The sequence below is a fragment of the Balearica regulorum genome, chromosome 3 (genome assembly GCF_011004875.1).
Source record: "Balearica regulorum gibbericeps isolate bBalReg1 chromosome 3, bBalReg1.pri, whole genome shotgun sequence".
NCBI lineage: Eukaryota > Metazoa > Chordata > Aves > Gruiformes > Gruidae > Balearica > Balearica regulorum.
The window spans coordinates 3,948,404-3,966,926 of NC_046186.1; the positions used below are offsets into that span (position 1 = coordinate 3,948,404).

The window sequence follows — 18,523 nt, forward strand, 5'->3', positions numbered from 1 at the left end:
AACTAGGTCTGTGCCGATGAACCAAGTGGTGTGAGGGAATGGGCACAGGCACAGGGGGCTGGTGAAAGACACTCCCTGGTCTGGGTTTGATGTGGGACGAGCAATCCCAGGACATGGCTCAAGAATGAGCAAAGACCAGGGCCCCTTCCCGACAGCCAAGTTGGATTCAGCCACCCCGATTTGATAGCCGAGAACGTTTCATTGCATGGATGTTGCCAGACAGGGTCAGTTGGCCTCAGGGCCAAAGACCAGGTCTAGCATGGGTTAGTTTACTAGCAGAGGTGTCGCTACTGAGGCTGGACATCTATCTCATGGCAGTAACAGCCCACACACTGTCACCCGCTCCCTCTTCTGTAAATGTTTATTTTTAATTCAGTAATGTAATGGATTTCAAATGAGCTGCCATAAGACACCAGTGAAAGCCTGAAGCCAGGTCCCTCTGAAGTCTCTTCATGGGTTTTGAATGTTTTTTTGGCATGGATTTATCTCATTTAAGTTGTCTTCATGCCCCCAAAAATCCCCAAAACCTGTGGTAGGGATCTGTGCTTTTTTCCTTCTACAAAAACCCTTCTGATGGTGAGGCTTTAACCCCAAACACCTGCATTGGTCACCTGAAATTAGGTGTGATGAGTCAAAATAAACCTGTGCAACATTAACACTGCCCGTACTTATGGTTCAGGTTGGGTTTGTTTTTTTCTTTTACTGAGATATAGCGCAGCCTTTCTGTTGCACTCAGAGATGCAGAAGATGCCAGTTCCCCGAGCTACATCCCAGAGCATCCCGGGGCACAGCACCTTTTCCAGCAGACCCCTGAATCCTTGGGAACACTTGGATCCAAGCCTGGGTCCTTGCTGGGATATGGTTTTGTAAAGCCCAAGCTGGGAATTGCGTGCTGTAGTGGTAATTCCCTCCAGACTTTCTTGGGAAACCCAAATCTCCTGTGCCAGTCTGAGCACCACAAATGCCATGAGACAGATGTGCCCTATAGCTTACTAAATCTCATCTGGACCTTCCGAGCTGCCTCTGTGTCACCAGAAATGGGCAGAAATGGCCATTTTTCTTCCGTAACAGAAGCAGTTCAATGCAGCTTGGATTTGAACCATCTGCTTCCTGCCCTGGCTCCCGGCTTTGAGGAATTCCTCCTTGTAGGCATCCTGCCAACAGAGCATGGAGGAGCTGGACCTCCCAGTAGGGCAGTGTGGTCTTTCTGTGGGACCATGTGCTGGGAGCATCTTGGAGGAGCATCAATGGTTGCTTCTCAGTTGGTCACCAAGTAAATGCCTTTCCCTCAAAGCAAAGTCCCTGGGCCTCAGCCTGCCCAGGCTGGGATGGGGAGAAGAGGCTGTGCTGCACTCAGCCATCACCATCCTCTCCTATCCAGGTGCAGCCTCCACTCCCTGCACAGGGACTTGTACCAGGAAGGTCCTCTGGTATGGTTGGAGTGTCACCTGGGAACAGTCAACCTGGAAGTGTGGCAGAAGCACCTACAGAGGGCAGCAGGTCTCCAGCTAATGCTGTCCCTGGTCACCCCAAGGGAACGGAGGCAAGCACAGATGATGTGCAGAGGGTTGTGGCCATCTGGCTGCTTATCTCCATGGATCACTGAAGGACCTGGGACTGGTCTTTTGCAGTATTTCTCTGTTGTTTGGTGTAGGTCAGCTTGTTTAAGAGATGTCTTTTCCCAGCTGGGCTGGCACAAGGTTTCTGAGCAACACAGGGGAAATAGCCCACTGCAAGGACAAGACCCTTGCACCCATGTGTTTGGCCCTGCTCTGCTTCTGGATGATGCTGAGTATCCACCCCTCACCCTGCCGAAATGATGTGCATGCTGGGACTGAGGAATTGCCTTTCCCATGGAAAGAGTTGTCCACCCATGCCTTCAGCCCCAGCCTGGAGTGTGATGCAGATTAATTGCCAATTAATGGGACGTTGCGCAGGGAGGAGTTGGGCTCCTGGGAGTCTGGAATAACATGTCAGAGAGTGTTGGGGCTGTTTTAGTGTAAAACAGGTGCAAGCGAGAGGGAAGCTGTTTTTTGGACCATATACCCTGCATGTGGATGGAGACAGAGTAGCGATGTAGGGATATAGGGGAAAGACAGTGGCGTGTGAAGTGCTCCAAGAACAAGGCAAGGGGCTGTAAGTATTTCATCACTATTTGGAACAGTTCTTAACCTTGACCCTCCTCATTCAAATACCATCCCTGTGAGCCATTAAGTTTCTTTCTCAATATTCTCAGAGGTTGGTATTTTGTTTTCCTATGAATTTCCAAACCAATTGTATTGTTGGACCATTCATCAACCCATCCCACTAAATAACTTGCAAACTTTCTGGTGAATTCTAGCTGAGTTTGGTAAAGGAGAAGATGTTTCAAAGCTGCAAAGAGGTGGCTGAGCGTAGGAGTGAGGACACTAAGTCCACTAGAGTAAAAGCTTCACAGTGAGCACCACCAGGGTGTTAAACACCAAACTATCGACAGGAAATCAGATTTCATAAGTTTCACCGTCATGGAACATGGTGACTTTTTTTGCATTGTGTGTTGCCTTGGGGTATCAGCGATATTTTCTCCATGGGTTTCTCCCAGGTGAGTCAACATCAAAGACAAAAGCAAAGGACAATTGTGCTTGAAGTCCTATGGAAATCATGGTGGGAATTTTCAGCCCACCTGTTTTTTCATAGGTAAAAGGAAATCAATTTGGTGACTCCAGATCTAACTTTGCAAGTGTGCATATTGAGTTAGCAAATTATTCCTCCCTCCAACTCCAAAAAAGTTCCCAATCCCTGAGGAACTAGAAATGACTTCTAAAGAAAATCAAAACCTTTTCCAAAGATTTTAAGTGTCTCATTTGTAATTGCTTTCCTTTGATAAACCTGCTAATCCAATTCATTGCAGCAACCCATCGAAGCAAAAAGCATGTAAAATCTCAGGACTGGTATGCATTTTTTTTCCATCTCTCTACATTGCTGGGAAAAGGACTTGAGTTCCATTTTCACTCAAAATATTTGTTGTAAATTATTTTCCAGAACTGCTAGTGAACCAAAAATTCCCCTTCCAGTCTTACCTGGCTACCCAGTAAGGCATCTCTACTGAAGAACACAAGAGTGGAGGGTTCTTGGGTGGACACCATCTCCTTGAACTCCAGTTAAAATTTCTGTGATTACCCTCAACTTCTTTCCTTGGCTTTCTGAGCCAAGGAAGGGAAAGGTGAGGAAAGCCCATCTCAGATACTTGTTTTAAGTTGGGATGAATGAGTGATGCAGAGACGAGCTGCAGCATCCCTGTCCCTGTCACCCCCCTTGGTGCCAGAGTCAGTTTCATGGCAAGAGCTGGGTGAAATTTCCTGGAATTGTAACTGACTGTCAGAAAACAGTTTCACCTCAACGGCCAGTGGCTTGAAAAACTGAATCTGGACAATAGCTTCAGCTCAGGGCAAAAAATGGAAGATGAATAATTGGGTTTGACTTTTTTTCAGCCCAGCAGTTTGATTTTTCATTTTCCTGCATCAAACCAGCCCCTTTTGGGAGCATTAAAACGAAAACAACAAGTGAAATGTTGTTGCTTGCTAGATTCTTCTGCTTTGCTGTTTTTTTCAGCCTAGAAAATGAACCATAAAGTCAGATGTGACCCCTGTTCCAGAGAGATCCATACTTTGGAGGTTGTCTCCATCCCCCAGACAGCCATCAGCAGGAGGCTGTTATCTCAGTCAATGATGCTACCTGGAACTGCAGGACCAAGACTCAAGATTCAGCCTTCTCTTACATAAAGTTGTCATCCCTCATCTCACAAAAGATAAACAGCCCATCGCTCAGCCAGCCTCAGGCAGGATCCCTGTTGTCCTGTTTGATGAACCTTTGGCTGGCTTGCCTTTCTGCTTGTCTCAACATGGCACAGGCTTTATCCAAAATCCAGCAGGATCAGCAGGTGACACACATCAGCTTCCTGACCTTCAGGTGGGTTGGTGGGTCTGAAACCCTGCTGATGAGGGTGGAAATGAGAATGATGGAGCTTCACAGTATTGCATGGTTGGAAACAAAGCTGTTCCCAAAGACCCTTGAGGATAGCAGACACCGAATGACCCCGTTGTAGTGAGGTCTGAGCTGATCCCTGCACACAACAGCTCCAGGTGGGCACTGGGTGCTCAGCCCAGCCAAAGATTTTTGCAATACAGCAAGCACCTAATTACACAAAAAAAAGATGGAAGGCAGACCTTACCAAGAGCTTACATACAAGTGATAAAGAGATATCAGGATGTGCAGTCAGCTGTCTCCTGTACTTGTCTTTCCCCCATGCCCGAAATGGTATCAGCTGTCTTGTACTTGTTGCCGACAGGCAGCCAGCTCTGAGGAGGAACACGACCATTCTCTTTAGATGAGATTTTAAGTAGAAACAGAACCTCAAATGGAAAGTGAGTGAGATTACAGCACCGTAACCTAGATGATTACAAAAGGGGAAACTGTTCAGACTAGAACCTGACTGGAGACAAACTCTCCCAAAGGTTAAGCGCATGCAATAAATATCTGCACCCCTGCTATTGGCCCAGACTGCTCTTAGCTGTGAATGGGCCAATCTAGAAAATTCAAGGAGCCATATTTCTCCTCCCATTTGTAGACCAGTTTTACATCCTGTGGCTCGAGGGGATGACTTTCAACTCACACCAGCCTGAATGAGAGCGATTCAGGGCATCATTTGTAGCGGGACGGTACTTTTTATAGCTCGACGAACCTTTGCGGGTAACGGTTCTTCTAAGGTAGACACCGTGCTAACATTAGCGCTAAATAAGCAGTGTGGTTATACTACCAGCCCTTAATTGCTATAAGTGTAACAAACCAGTTTGATTTGTCATTCAGCTGTTGTCGACAGGAAACCACTAACAGCAGTCAACTGACAACACCAAGAAGAATTAGGGTTTCTCTTTCTACGTGCTCTAAGGATTAAAACCTATCAAGACGAGCTTATGTTCTCAAGTACGCACCTTACAAGGGATTTTTTTACTCTGGTGGACAACTAGGATTGAGCAGGATATGATTTGATCCAAACATAGGACTCGCCAGGTAAGTGCAAAAGATTTTCCATCAATTTTTGCTTCATTCCTGCTGCCTGTTTATTGTCTGGCGCTCCATTGGGTGCATCTCCTTAGAGCATTTAAAGATTTGGCCCATCTCTGGTTATTGTCTATGGACCGGTGGTAATTAAGCCCTTGAAGATTGGAAGTGGGATGTTCAATGGGCCATACTGCTGCCGCGGATCAGGGCAGGGTGCATCTCTTTCTTTCCTTCTCGCAGTGCCTCAGCGCTGAAATCGGAGCACACTCTATGGTGGGACTGATGCTCTAAGTCAGACGCTGACCTGGCAGGTTGTCTCTTGGGCACAGATCAACCTCTTTCTCTTAAAAAAAAAAAAAAAAAAAAAAAAGTAGATGAAAGCCCTTTAAATAGAAAGGGGTGAATGACATTCTTCCAGCTGAATTCCTTGGAGAGGAGAGGGGAGAAAATGAAATCATGGATGCAATGCTGAATTTAAGGGGAGGTGGGAGTTTAGATGCTCAGTCTCCAACTCAGCAACTTTTGCTGAGTTGAACTGCTGGATGCTGTGTACGATGCAGAGAAAAGTAGAGGCTTTAATTCCCCTTCTGCCGAGGGGCACATCTGAGGCTGAGGATCTTTGCTTTCTTTTGCCCCACAGATGAGTTGGACAGTCTCCTTGGAGGTAATATTTTGTTTTCACCAACTCTTCCGTTCAAGCTGGTAAAACCAGTGGCAGGTTAACGGTGGTTGTGGGCAAAGCTTCTGGCAAGTTGGAGATCTCCAGAGGAGCTAAAGGAAGGATGGACTTACTGCTTCTCCCCTGGTCACTTCCCATCCTCACACATGCAGAGTCTACACTAAGTCCATAACTTTCATTCTTGGTTAAAATTTAGGCCAGACTCAAATTTCCACAGTGCTCTAACTTGGAGCCTGGATATCTCAGAAGCCACCTTGTTTGCTGTGCTACTTCTGGCAGGGAAGAGCAGTTGCGGCATCTTGAGTATTTGCATCTCAGACCTCCTCAGGTGTTTACTCTGGGCTTTGTGGCCACTGATGCCTGGCAAGGCAATGCTCTTCAAGGTGCTTCAGTTACCCCACTTGTGAAATGGGGACATTTCTTGCCTTTCTTGCAGGGCTGCTCTGGTATTTAATTGATTACAGATCTTTAAAAGTGCAAAATCAGGACAAAGTGCGTACACCCTCAGCAGTGAGCGTTTCTGCTACACACAGAGCACACACACGTGGTCCCTGCTCTGGTACATGCTGGAGAAAAGAAGGCAGATGGAAATTTAGAAGGAAAAAGGACAGCTACAGGGCAGCAAAGGCACCCTCATTAATATGCTCCATTAGTCATTCTGTCAAGGTTTAAGTAATTTTTATCAGATGATTTGAGGGCTGCAGAGCTTGTGTTTTCTTGCCCGCATTTTGTTTTTTCTCCCAGACCTCCCGCAGCATTATCATTATACTGATGCACAAAAATCTGTGAAAAAACCTTCCATCCCATTCTTGTTTTGTTCTGCCAAAATAGGGTTATCATTGTACCTTGAGGGTACAAAGTTGAATGCTGAATTTTCTGATGGAGGAGGAAAGACCCAAGATATATTTAAGTGAAAATGTTACGAAGGTTCTACTGGTTTTTCTTTATCTGCTTTTCTAATGATTTTCTGTGTTCTGCTTAATCAGTGTGGGGGGTTCTGTCATATATTTTTACCCTGGAGTCTCAGCTGAGACAGTGAGCTCCCCTGCCCCTGTTAAATAAGCCCACGATATCCCAGGCTAAGCATCCCGCTTCTACCCAATTTGGGCTGTGTGTCCATTTCAGAAAACTCTTGTATTTCTGCTTTATGTCTTCCTGACTGACTGACCTTTCAGCCTTTAATTCTCCGTGGCACCTTTATGGGCACATCAGAATCCAAAAAGGCCTTGAGGCCGTATTTAGGTGCAGAAAAGGCTTTTTGTCATCTCAGTCAGGTGTGGAAACAGGCCACCATGGATTTCACGGGGGTCACAGCACTGTGTTGAGCAGAGTAGGAGCACTTGGGCACACTATTACTTCATCATTATTTGTCTTCCTTCCTTCCCCTCATTCTTTCCATTCTCTATGTTGAGAAGGGAGTTTCCTCGCTGTTCTTCCACAGTTGACGAGACTCTGGAGGCAACCAAGCGTTGACTCCATGTGGGTGAGCTCCCCTGTAGTCAATCATTTCCTCCAGGGCCACAGGCTTCAATCATGGGCAAGAATTTTGCAAGATACCTGGGGCTAAATCCTGATGGAGCCGTCAGCAGCCCCAAAGTTTCCATTCACGGCTTCATTTTATGTGGTGCAAGTCAGTTTTCTCATTAGATAGGCACCACACTGCAAGATTAGAAGTAGCTGAGGGGATAAAAAAGGACGCAATTCCCCCTTGGCAGAGGTCTTGGCAAGAGATCACAGCCTCAGGGTCCCGCTGCGCGTTGTGGAAGAAGTGGCTGCACCGCTGGACATCACTGTGAAACTCAAAAGAAAGTACATCACCGTACGAAACAGGATATACAGGGTCATGGTTATTGATTAAAAATAAATGCTACGGCGCAACATATGCAATCTGAACGTAAACCAGACCTCTGGTATTTCATGCTGGACAAGCCATGTGCTTCTCACACATCAGCCTGTCTTCCATATCAGGATTAAATCCATGTGAATTCATTTCACTCGCTAGCCGAAAAATATCCTCCCAAAACACAAAACTCAAAACACAGCAGCTCCTTGTGTTGAAATAAAAAATAGGTTTCTAATTAGGCTTTTTTTCCAAGAAAATGTTGCAACTGAGCAGGAGAACAGTGTTTCTGCAGTTTTATGGAACAATTTTGCCTTTGTTAATGTTGGTCAGTTTTAATTGGGAAAACATTGTGGGCTTGCCTATTCAAACTTCCAAACCTAATTATAAATGCCTGAAGGAGAGAGACACACTTGAGCAAAGGTGTGGAAGGTGTGATCAATGAGGAATTTTTGCAATTGTTTTTATCTGCTGAAGCCAGTGCGAAGAAGGAAGGAATAAACTTCTTGTCCGCCATGATGGGCAGGACAAGCAGTTGTAGGTCTTTTAGTGAAGGAAATTAGTGCTGATCGTTAGGAAGTCATTTTAAGGCTACGGGAATTGGAAGGCTGGGATAGAGTGATGGGGAGCAGTGGGAATTTCCATCACTGAAATCTTTGAAGCACAAGTTAGGTAGTCTCTCCAATGCAATGTAGGTCCACCAGATTAATGACCTTCTAGGGGCCAGTTCTACATTTCTGCCATCCTGCAAAATATATGTGGCTTCTGAAGTGAAATATGCTTTTCAAAATCTCTCTCCTGCATTTCCCCCTTTTTATTTATTTATGTATTTATGAAATTATTCTCCAACTTTGACTGAATATCACTGATCATTTCTGCTTCTCTGGAAACCATGAAATGTGTTATTGATCAAAAAGCAGCGTGCAGGACCCCTCGGGTCCTGCGTGTCAGGCATGTAGAAGACAGAGCAGAAATAGAAAACACATGGTTTACAAATTAATCTTTTGCTACCTAATGAAAGGAGATGAGTGAAAATTATTCAGTTATCCGGGATATCTGGTTTGCCTTACCAATCATTAAATATGCAACATTTTTGTTGGATAAAAGTTGGTTGAAAAAACTCTTTGTGCCATCTGCTTAAGCATCTTTATGGCCAAGAGGCAAAAGAGGCAATTGGCCCAAATCCCTGGGGTCCCAATTTACTACATTATGGTATAACCTTGTACACAGAAGGTCACAGCCTCCCCTTTTCTCAGACCTCGGTGCTTCCCTGGGTTGTGGTGACTAGTGCTGAAGGACCATCAGGTCACACGAGGTGTCCTCATAAGAACGTACCCCTCTTCTCCGTGAAACCTTGGAGTAGGAAAGAAAAACCTTGACAAAATGCCATGGGCAGAGGAACTGCAGGACTTCTTTCAGCCCAGCCGATCGCCTGCCCCACACCCAAGCCACGATGGCATCCATGTTTACATGAATAGCTGCTGATGGTGAATGGCTTGGAACCATGAAAATTTGGGGCAGAACATCTAAAAATATGTGTATGGGAGGATGATGCTTAAAAAGTGGGCTTTGAATAGAGGTTAAATTTGATCAATGGAAAAATCAAGGTATCACTTGCGATACGTGATGGAAGGAAGGAGAAATAAGATCATACTAAGCAAATGGAGAAACTAATATAAAAGCTTTAACTTGCCTTTTATCTCAAGAGTTTTTCCTGGCTGTCTGTTACGTATTTAGCCTTCACCATTTTAGAAGCACAGGAAGAAGATCACAGCTGCTTGAGACATTAATATAGCAAACTTCGTGGGGAATTCTTTTTCCAGTGAAAGATGCCAATATGTACGGTATTTTTGTGACAGAACCTTTTCAAGGGTGACGATTTCCCATGGAATGCTTTTTTTCCTGGAAATTTTGGTGGAAAAGTGGGAAAAAACATTCTGTGTAAAAGTTGCTGGGTGGGGTGCCAATGAATAACAACTGCGCACGGAACGGAATTGATACCACGGGACTCTTTACAAGAGAGGTTTTAGCCCACTGGGAAGAAATCCTGGTTGTTTAAATGCAGTTCTGCATGGGCATCAACCTGTCCTGCTGTTGTTAGAGTATGGACACTGGAAAAGCAAGAAACTTAAGGAAATAAGATTTCTTCTGACTGTGATGCAATAGAAAAATAAGATAAGGTAGTGGATGAGTCCCATCACTTCTGTGCCATAAATAATGATTGCTGCAATAGACCTGGCTGTGAGGTTTGGCTTCCTTCTACTGTGTTTCTGTCTCCTTCGAGCACCATAGGGAATTTTGAATGTTCTTTTAATTCTGAAAGTCAAGCTCATCTTCTAATTTTGAATAAGGGATTAAAAAATGGTGGGTTTTTTTTTTTTTTTTTCCTTTACTAACATCAAAGGGAAAATAATATTGAGGCAGAGTTTTTGCTGCTGCAGGTAGCCAAGATCAGGCGTGGTGTGAGCAGTATAGAGGAAGCCTGGCAGGGAGGACTGGTGTGGGTAGAGAGAAGAATCAGCACCATCATGTCCAGCATGGGCAGGCTCTCAGAGCAAGGACCACACGCTTCTCCAGCAAGGTTCTGTGAGGCTGATCCTGCCTCAGGGCAGGGGGCTGTGCTAGATGCTTCTCCAAGGGCTGTTTTCTGCAAGCAGTTGTACTGATTCTGAACAGTGGAAATTTAGACTTCCATGAGGTCACCAGAAAGGTGTCTATTTTAAAATGTTTGTGTTTCTCCTCATTTATTCTCTTATTTATATGTGAAAGGAAGAAAAAGAAAAAAAGTCACTTTCTCCTTCCAAAAAGGCTTTTCCAAAGTAGCACCAGAAAAAATTTGTCATTCCTGTTAATAGAATATCCCCCAGTTACCATCAGCCAAAGCCAGTGCTGCATTTTCATCCCAGTCCCTCAAGATACCCCTGCAGTGCCCATGGTATTCAGCAATAAATAACAATAGTGAAACAAGAGGGACCCCATCGCCACCCTGCGCTTGGGGTGGTCTGATACCTGGGGCCACACGAGTTGCCTGTTTCTGAATGTCATCCCAAACACGGTGACGTGTTTAGGGTAGTAAATCAGGGGAAGAGGGACAGCCTGTATCTTGGAAAGCAGAGACCCAACGGGTGTGCAGTGCAACTTGAGCAACCAGGCCAGACACTCATAAGCACAGTCCAGGAGCTAGCACGGGGTAGAGACTACAAGGAATTTGGATGCAGTCACCTGCTTTTGAAGGGTGAGAGAATGGGCCCTGATACTGTCTATTTTACTAGTAGAGATGCTGCCTTGGAGAGCTCAGAAAGTCTAAAAGTGGTCAGAATGGAGGTTGGTGGGTTGGTTATAATACATCAGCTTCTTCCTGGACCAACGGCACGTTGTTTTTTATCTGCTAGAGGAATGGAAACAGGGAGGTTCAGGTGGCAAATTAGGCTACTCATTATTAACAGGGAAGAGAAGAACATAGCCAGACCATGAAAGCAACATCTGGAGGGAATGATCTGCCCAGCTTTCATGGCAGGGGTATAGGGAAGAAGTCCTGGGGGCCAGTTGGAAAAGGAGAGGTGCCTTCATCCCTCTTGGTGGTTTCAGATCACAGCTGGTCACCTCTGCAGCAGACACCTTAACAGGAATATTTTTTGTTTGGTGTGAACTGGATAAAACGCAGTGGGAGCGGGCGCTGCTGCAGAAGGAGGTTGTGCAGTGGGCCACTGGTGTAGGTGTCTGGCTGAGGGGTCATCATGGTGGGCTGTGGATCATCCAGAGGGAAGCTGCCACATTTTCTGGTCCATCTCCACATCCTGTGGAGTGGTAGGTCCCAGAAGTCTTTCTTATGGGCAAGGCCATGGGCTGGACCTCTGGTCTCCGTGCACATCTTATAGGGGACGGTAAAAAGTAGCAGAGACAAGGCAGCCTTGGCATTGCAGACTTGTGTAGAGGCCTGCAAAGATACTTGAGAACATCTGGGGACTGACGTATGAAAACAAGGTGGAAACCACTGTCGGACAGACCCTACGTGACTGGGTGAGATTACAGCCTGCGCTTTCAGGTCAGGGAAGTGGGGGCAGGTAGAGCCCATCTGGAGTGACGCAGAAGCTGCGTATGAGACACTTTCTCTCTTTTTAGTGCCCTTTTTCACATGCTTTCCTGATGGTCTCCCTCCAGCTGCTTTCAAAGGACAACCCTGGGCTGTTGCTTCATGATTTCTGAATAAGCAAATTGCAGAAGGTCACTCACTGCCTGGGCCTCTTGACTGCAGGTCTCATCTCACAGCTATGAGATGCCCATTCTGGAGGCAGGCAGGATGGAGGGATGTGCCCCAGGTGACATGCAGGGGCACAAGCAAGATATCTTAGATATCAAAAAACCTCCCTAGGATGTGATAGGCAGACCTCACCATATCTAATTCGTTTTATTTTTACTTCTCTCTTCTGACCCGCTTTAACTGTGGCTGTTGCTGGAAGGGTCTTTGCAGCAGCCCTGGCTGCAGCTGCTGGGTTTCCCCACTGTCAGCATTGGGACCATGTCTCAAATCAGAAGCAGGTTTCTGTCTGGAGCCACCACGCTATCGCCCTGTTTCCCAAGATGACTTGGCAGCAGCTACCTTATTTCTAAGCCTTTGTTGCACCTCATGGTAGCTCCTCCTTCCTACCTCAGCAGTGGATGACAAGCAGCTTTCTAAAAAAGCAACTTCCCTTTTCATAGGAATAGGAAGTGAAGCTTGCTTAGCAAAGAGTGGTCAGGTACCTCAGATGTGCTCTCCGCCAAAGGATGAGCCCCTGCCCTAAAGCTCAAAGCAATCCAGCTAACCCTGAAACTGTCCTCTCCTTCCCCACCCCCAACCCAAATGCCTCCATCTGTGTCCTGTCTCCTCTGCCTTTAGCTGGAGGAGAAATGAGCAGGCAAAATGCAAGCTGACAAGGGAGAAGTTTGATGAATCTGCAAGGGCTTCCTCATTTCTGTATGTCCTTGATATGCAAACGGCAGGCCTGAATCTACAGCACACCTGGCCAAGGGGCGATGGGGTGGGTGTCTGTCCTGGTTGTCTCCAGAGTCACCCTGTGCTGGCCCTTGAGGGTAAGGGGCATGGTGCGACCCCAAGCACTTGCAGACCCCTACTTATGGCTCAGAGCTGCTGCTCACACAGCATCGTGTCCTCAGCCAGCCTCATCTTGTCCTTGCGTCTTATGGCTGGTAAAGGTCCTCCGCCTTGACATCAGCTTAGATCTGCTCCATGAAGACTTTCCTCCTGTAAACAACATCATCAGCGTGTGGGTGACCTTTAGGTTGAGCATCACACGCGGTAGATGTCGGCTTGTGTTTGTCTTTCTCAGTGAGAGCGTCTGAAGTGCAAACTACGCGAGGTCATTCTAGCCTTGGGTGGCTGAGACAAGAGTCCCTTCCCTCCTGCTGCCCCATATAACGCAAAAATGACGTCATGCAATTACCCACAGAGGTTTACACAGTGGGTTTGTGGGGCCTCATCTTTGCAACAGTTTAAGCAAATACACTGAAAACATCCTGGAGAAGTCAGCTCTTTATGCACCCTACGGGAAACTTCAGGAGTCTGTAGAAACAAATCTTGCTTCTTATACAACATTCATCTCCCAAGACAGAGGCCTTTTGGTCTCCTTATTGAACATGCTGAGGCAGAATGAAAAAGTCACTTCCTTAGAGCCACCCACAAGTCCCTGTCCAGGTCCTCATTCGTTAGACCACACTGCTATGGTTGAGTAGGTTCATAGAGGGTTGGGGCTCACTGGAACAAGATGCATTTCATCTGAAAAAGGCCTTTTTTTAATCACAGAAAGGAAAGATCATTGCAAAGACAGTTTGTTCAGCTGTTTCCTAAAATTTGGTGGTTTGCATAGTGGAAACACAATCCATTCACAGTCATTGTAGCTGTTTTTAATGACAGCTGTTAATAGCCTGTGCGCTTTGCTGGGGTTTGTGTCTAGATTCTCTTTGGGTTTCTTGCCTTCCTCACTCATTTTCATTGGCCAGGTTGTATGGGAAGTGCAACTCCCACCCCCTCCCAGATGATAATTTTTATATTCAAAATAGAGCAAGGAATCCTTGGGGGAGAGAAAAGAGTCTGTTCTGACACAAAGACCTGATTAAAAAAAGAAAGCCCATTAAAAGCATTTGCAAAATCAGGCTGCTTCTGCAGTCTGGGAGTGCAACATTCAAAGCGGTCGGTCCCATGGATGGTGTGGACGTGGTGGGAGCCAGAGGTATCTAACAGAGAAATTCTGCAAGGGCCCTCAGCCCCATGGAGCATCTGTCATGGGTCGGACCAGTGGTTCGTCCGTCCTCGGATCGTGTCTCCAGGAGCAGCTGCATAGGAAGCAGGCAAGTAGGGAACATCCCACCCCTATCCGCATTCCCCTGAGGGCTGGGAGAAGCCCAGCAGATTTTTCTCTGCCCTCTTCCTCTCTCCCATCCCTCCTTCACGTGATGCCCCCCCTGCCCTGTTTCCCTTCCCCGAGATCTCTGGGGTTGAGAGATGATGGGGGCACTACAGCCCCAAGGGATGGTTTGCAGGGATGCCGTTCCCTTGGTTTACTGCAAAAAGAGAGGAGGACAAGTGCGTGCCAGGTGTGCACACCCTGATACTCTCATCCTCCTCCATTCTCCCTAGGACTTGGAGGGGAAGAAAGTATACATGTGTGGAAGGCTGGCTGGAGCTGGACACAGTTCTGCATCCAGCAGCTGTTTCTGATGTGGCTTTCCAAGTGGCTGGAGGTGTTCAGGTGGGAAACTGGAGTTGTACATCTTTCTTTCTCTGCAGCCCTCTGCCTCATAGGAGCATGGTGGGAGGGAGCATAATTTCTGCTGAGACTTGAACCAAGGAGGGGGTCTCTGAGAGCATCGAGTGCCTGAGCACCAGCCTCATTGCTCCTCTTGGGACATGGCTAACACTTCCTACAAAATGTTGTCCCTTTGCTAGAAAAAGGCAGCCTCTGGGATGCAGGGCCTCTGTGAAGGGCCTTTCCCAGGGCAGAAATGTGGGTGGCCACATATAGAGGTGTGGAGAGACACCTCATCCATCTCCTCATGTCTCCATGCCTGTGAGGGCCAGGACCTCCCCACATGTCTACAGACCACTGTGATGAGCCCACAAAGTGCTGTAAAACGGAGCATCATGGGTTTTGGTCAAGCAAGTATGGACTGCGCCCACTTCCACAGGACTTAGACCTCAGTTAGGGGTGGTCTCCAGAGAGGACTTCTCCCTGCTGTGCTCCAACTTGTGCTCCCATCCACAAGTCTGGTCCATGCCCATGTTGGGCAGTAGATAGAGCTGAGTTGAAATTTAGGTTGAAATTCAGGTTGAAATTCCAGCCACTGCAGAAGTTGTGGTCAAGCAATGGAGTTTCATGATAAAACCTTTCACACCTGAAGAAGCTCAGAGATGCTTCAGGTACCCAAAGAGATGTACCTGCTGCTCCTGCCCTCATCCTCCTCCTTCTCCCCTCCAGTGCATCCCAACTCCCTGTGCTGCAGGACCTCAGGTCCCCAGCAGACATTCTACCTGGCTGATGCAACACCTGGGATGAGCTCATGAGGAAAGCATGTTTAAGAGAGGTGGGATTAGCAGCCTGTCCCCCTGCTCTTCCCCTCCCCAGCCCCAGGACCCTGAGCCCTGGCTCCTCTTCCTGGCCCGCAGCCTCTTGCAGCTCAGCCGAGCATCTGCCAGGTTCCAGCAGGGCGCAATGCTCAATGTAAGCAGCCATTTTTCCTCCAGACACATGTTTTGATTAGTGAATGACCACTCTGGCAAGAGGCAGCTGTTTTCTACTTCTGGAGAGTGCAAAAAGCTTTTATTATCTTTTTTTTCCCTTTTTTTCTTTTTTTTTTCCCCTTGCCAAGAATCTTTTTGCATCTGCTTAAACTCAGACTGGAAATTTGTGCGCTTCTACCCCTCAACCTCACAAACAGCCTTCTCCCATGGGGTGTCCCAGCTCTTCAGAAAGGTCTGAAACAGCCTGAATTTCTGCTTGATTCATTTGCTTGGGCCAGGTTCACCTGCAAAGCATAGCCTAAGAAAGACGATAGATTCAGGCCAGACTTAGGATGCAATGGAAATGGCAAGCTGGCTAGGATTGCAGGAAGAGATCCCAAAATAAGCCAATGGGCTCCAATCTCATTTCTGCAATGTGTATCCCTCACCAAGGGGTAAATCGCGGGAGCACAGAGCTCCTGGATTTGTCCTCTGGCTGCCCTAGGTTGGCAGGGGCCACACATTGCCAAGACCAGTTTGGCCATACTGACTGTGCTCAAGACTGGGACCTCCAACAACACAGCATCAACATTAGCACTTCACCAACATTAGCTGGAGAGCCTGACTGCTCCTGGGGGTTGACTTCATGCTCCCTCAAAGGCCTTTTACATGAGTCTGAATGTTTGAAAGAGGTCTCGATGCAAGCAGAAATGCAACCTGGTATCTCTATCCAGCAAGGACCAGGACTAGATGGGATCTGAACATTTCCAGTAGGATATTCCCAGTTCTTCAGTAAGGATGCAACATGCAAACCAGCTCTCTGCTTCACTCCCCAGCAAAAAATATGATGCTTCTTGCTCCGGGCTCTCCAGCTCTTCACAGGGACTTTTTGCATTGCTGTAATTCCTCCTCACACAGCCTGGTCCTGCTGAGCAGTTAGCTGGAGATCCAGCACTGTGTGTATCATCACAGGAGGTCTCGCTGCCCTGTCACTTCAGCAAGACTTTGGCCACTGCATCCTTCTAAAGGACAGCGGCCATGACCTCCACCTTCTGCCTCTGAGACAGACCTTCTGCATGGTCAGTGCTCTTTATAGCACAGTACACTTGTTTGTAACTGTCTTCTAACCACCTCCTAGCAACAAAGCCGCTAACCATTTAAAAAAAAAAAAAAAAAAGAGCTTGACCAAAACCCAGCAAAAGTAGAAAACAGTCACAGTAGAAAACGCTTTGGTAGCAAATCTTCATTCCTATTTAAATAGCTGATCTCACCAGGATCTTCAGTAATTCTCCAGTTTTGTGTCTTGCAAAGCAATCCAAGGGTGCCAGGTCGTGAAATGTATTGAAGAGCCATTTTGTTGAGAAAAAAGAGAATTTAATGCATCCCAGACGTGCCTAGAACTGGGGGGAAATTTTTTTCAACTAAACTTTTTTGTTCCTCGCTGATGCAAAGATGCAAATCTGGAATACTTCAATTATTGTATCCAAAGTGAGTTGATTCCAACAGTTCTTTCTGGACGGAGAACGACTTGCAAAGAGAAATTCAGTATTTAAAACCCTTCATAATTGACTATATCTGCATTGTGAAAGTAATTTTTTATGGGTTTTTTTATGCCGTTTCCTTTTAAAATGTGTTTTCTTAAAAAAGACATTGTGAAGTTTTAAAGTGAAGTGAAATATCTAATCTTGGTGAACTATGAGAACATTTTGTTGGACCCACTCTAGAATCTGAGTGGAAAGGGGGCTTATTTTGAGATTTCACTGGCCTTGAGGGGGGCGGTTTTGGAGCTGCCCTCACAGTGAAATACTATTGGCTTGCTTGGGTCCTAACCTATTTTTCCATGGAACAGTTTCATGGGGGTGAGGCAAATGATGACCTGAGACTTCTGCTTTTCTGCTAGATTCTGTCTTGGTTTTTCCCCGTACCCACCCATACAATCCCAAAGCCGTTTATCTGTGTCGTCCACATCTCTCTTGCAGAAGACATTGCTGCATTCATGTCAGAAACAAGTTTTGAGCTCTCGTGCTCTGGTAGCAGAAACCAGCCAACCGCAGTAGATGTCGTGCCCATAGTGCAGGGCTGCTTTCCGTAGAGCCGAGATGGACAATAAGCCCATGCTTGCAGCGCCTGGCTTAGCCCAGGTACCTCCATCCTACCCTCTCATCTGCTGCAACAATAGGAGTAAGCGCATCCAGCAGGTCCAATTCAACACTGTCCTGTTTGCTTTAGGCATTCAAAACACGCCGAGCATAGGGGCAAGAGAGGTCTCCAAACCTTGTGGCCAACAGAGACTTGTGTCCACCTCAACTGGACCTGGGTCCTCCTGGAGTTCCAGGTTCAGCTTGATGGGTTGCTCCTGTAGGGTATGTTTTCCAGCCCACTTTGAAGATGGGCGAGCAATAGGACATTTAGTCACATCCTCTCCTCTCTACCATAAAGACGTTGTCCAAATGCCAGAAGAAGCATTGCTGGAGCAGGGCCCTGTGGTGGGATCTTCAGAAGACCTCCCCTTGCCCCATTGCGGGGGAACATCTGTACCTGTGTCCAGCTCTCGCTAGCCAAAATGTCACCTCAGCTGCTCCTCTGAAGGTTACTAAAATTGCCTTCTGCTGTCCTACAGCACAGGGGACACAGCATGTTTTGGAGGTCCTACACAAGCATCCAGTGTGCCCGGGACGTGCATGTCTGTCCCACACGCGTTCAGAGCTCAAAAGACTTGCTTGACCCCCCTAGGAAGACTTCTGCATCAAATATTTTTACTCAAAACTTAGCAGCAGCTAAGTTGGACTATTTTTTGCTAAAACTTTTCAAGCATATGGAGAAAAAATTGTGTTGCCTTAAAATTTTTTTGATCCGTTTTGAGTTCTGGTTGCTTTAAAAAAACCTTGTTTTATAAATCTCTTTTTGAGCTTAAGTGAGGAAACGAGTTTCCCCACTCTCAGTTATTACAAATAAACATTTTTAGATATGAAAAACTGTAAATTCACAAAAGGAAATTATCGTGCTTTTCTAAGTTATTGTTTTCTCCTCAGTGCTCTTTTCCACTGGGGGAAAAAAACAAAACAAAACAAAAAAAAACCAGTAAAAAATGGGTGGGAGAACTATCAGTTACTTTTCTCAATGTATTTTTGTGAAGCTAATTTTAAAAAATATTAATCAGAAGCAGAAACACTGCGGAACAACGTACTTGCAACTCAGCCATCTTTTTTTTGAAAAAATAAATAAATTACTTTTTTAAAAAATGAAA

The 18,523-nt window shown here is 46.3% G+C and overlaps 1 protein-coding gene across 1 annotated transcript in view; it reads left to right on the top strand.

Annotated features, from left to right (window-relative positions):
- The first annotated feature begins 4,615 nt into the window (after positions 1–4,615).
- Positions 4,616–18,523, top strand: part of BLK (BLK proto-oncogene, Src family tyrosine kinase) — a 44,350-nt gene continuing 30,442 nt past the window's right edge. The window contains exon 1 of the mRNA XM_075750382.1: positions 4,616–5,049. The gene's annotated coding sequence lies outside the window, so the exon portion shown is untranslated. The remainder of the gene's footprint in view (positions 5,050–18,523) is intronic.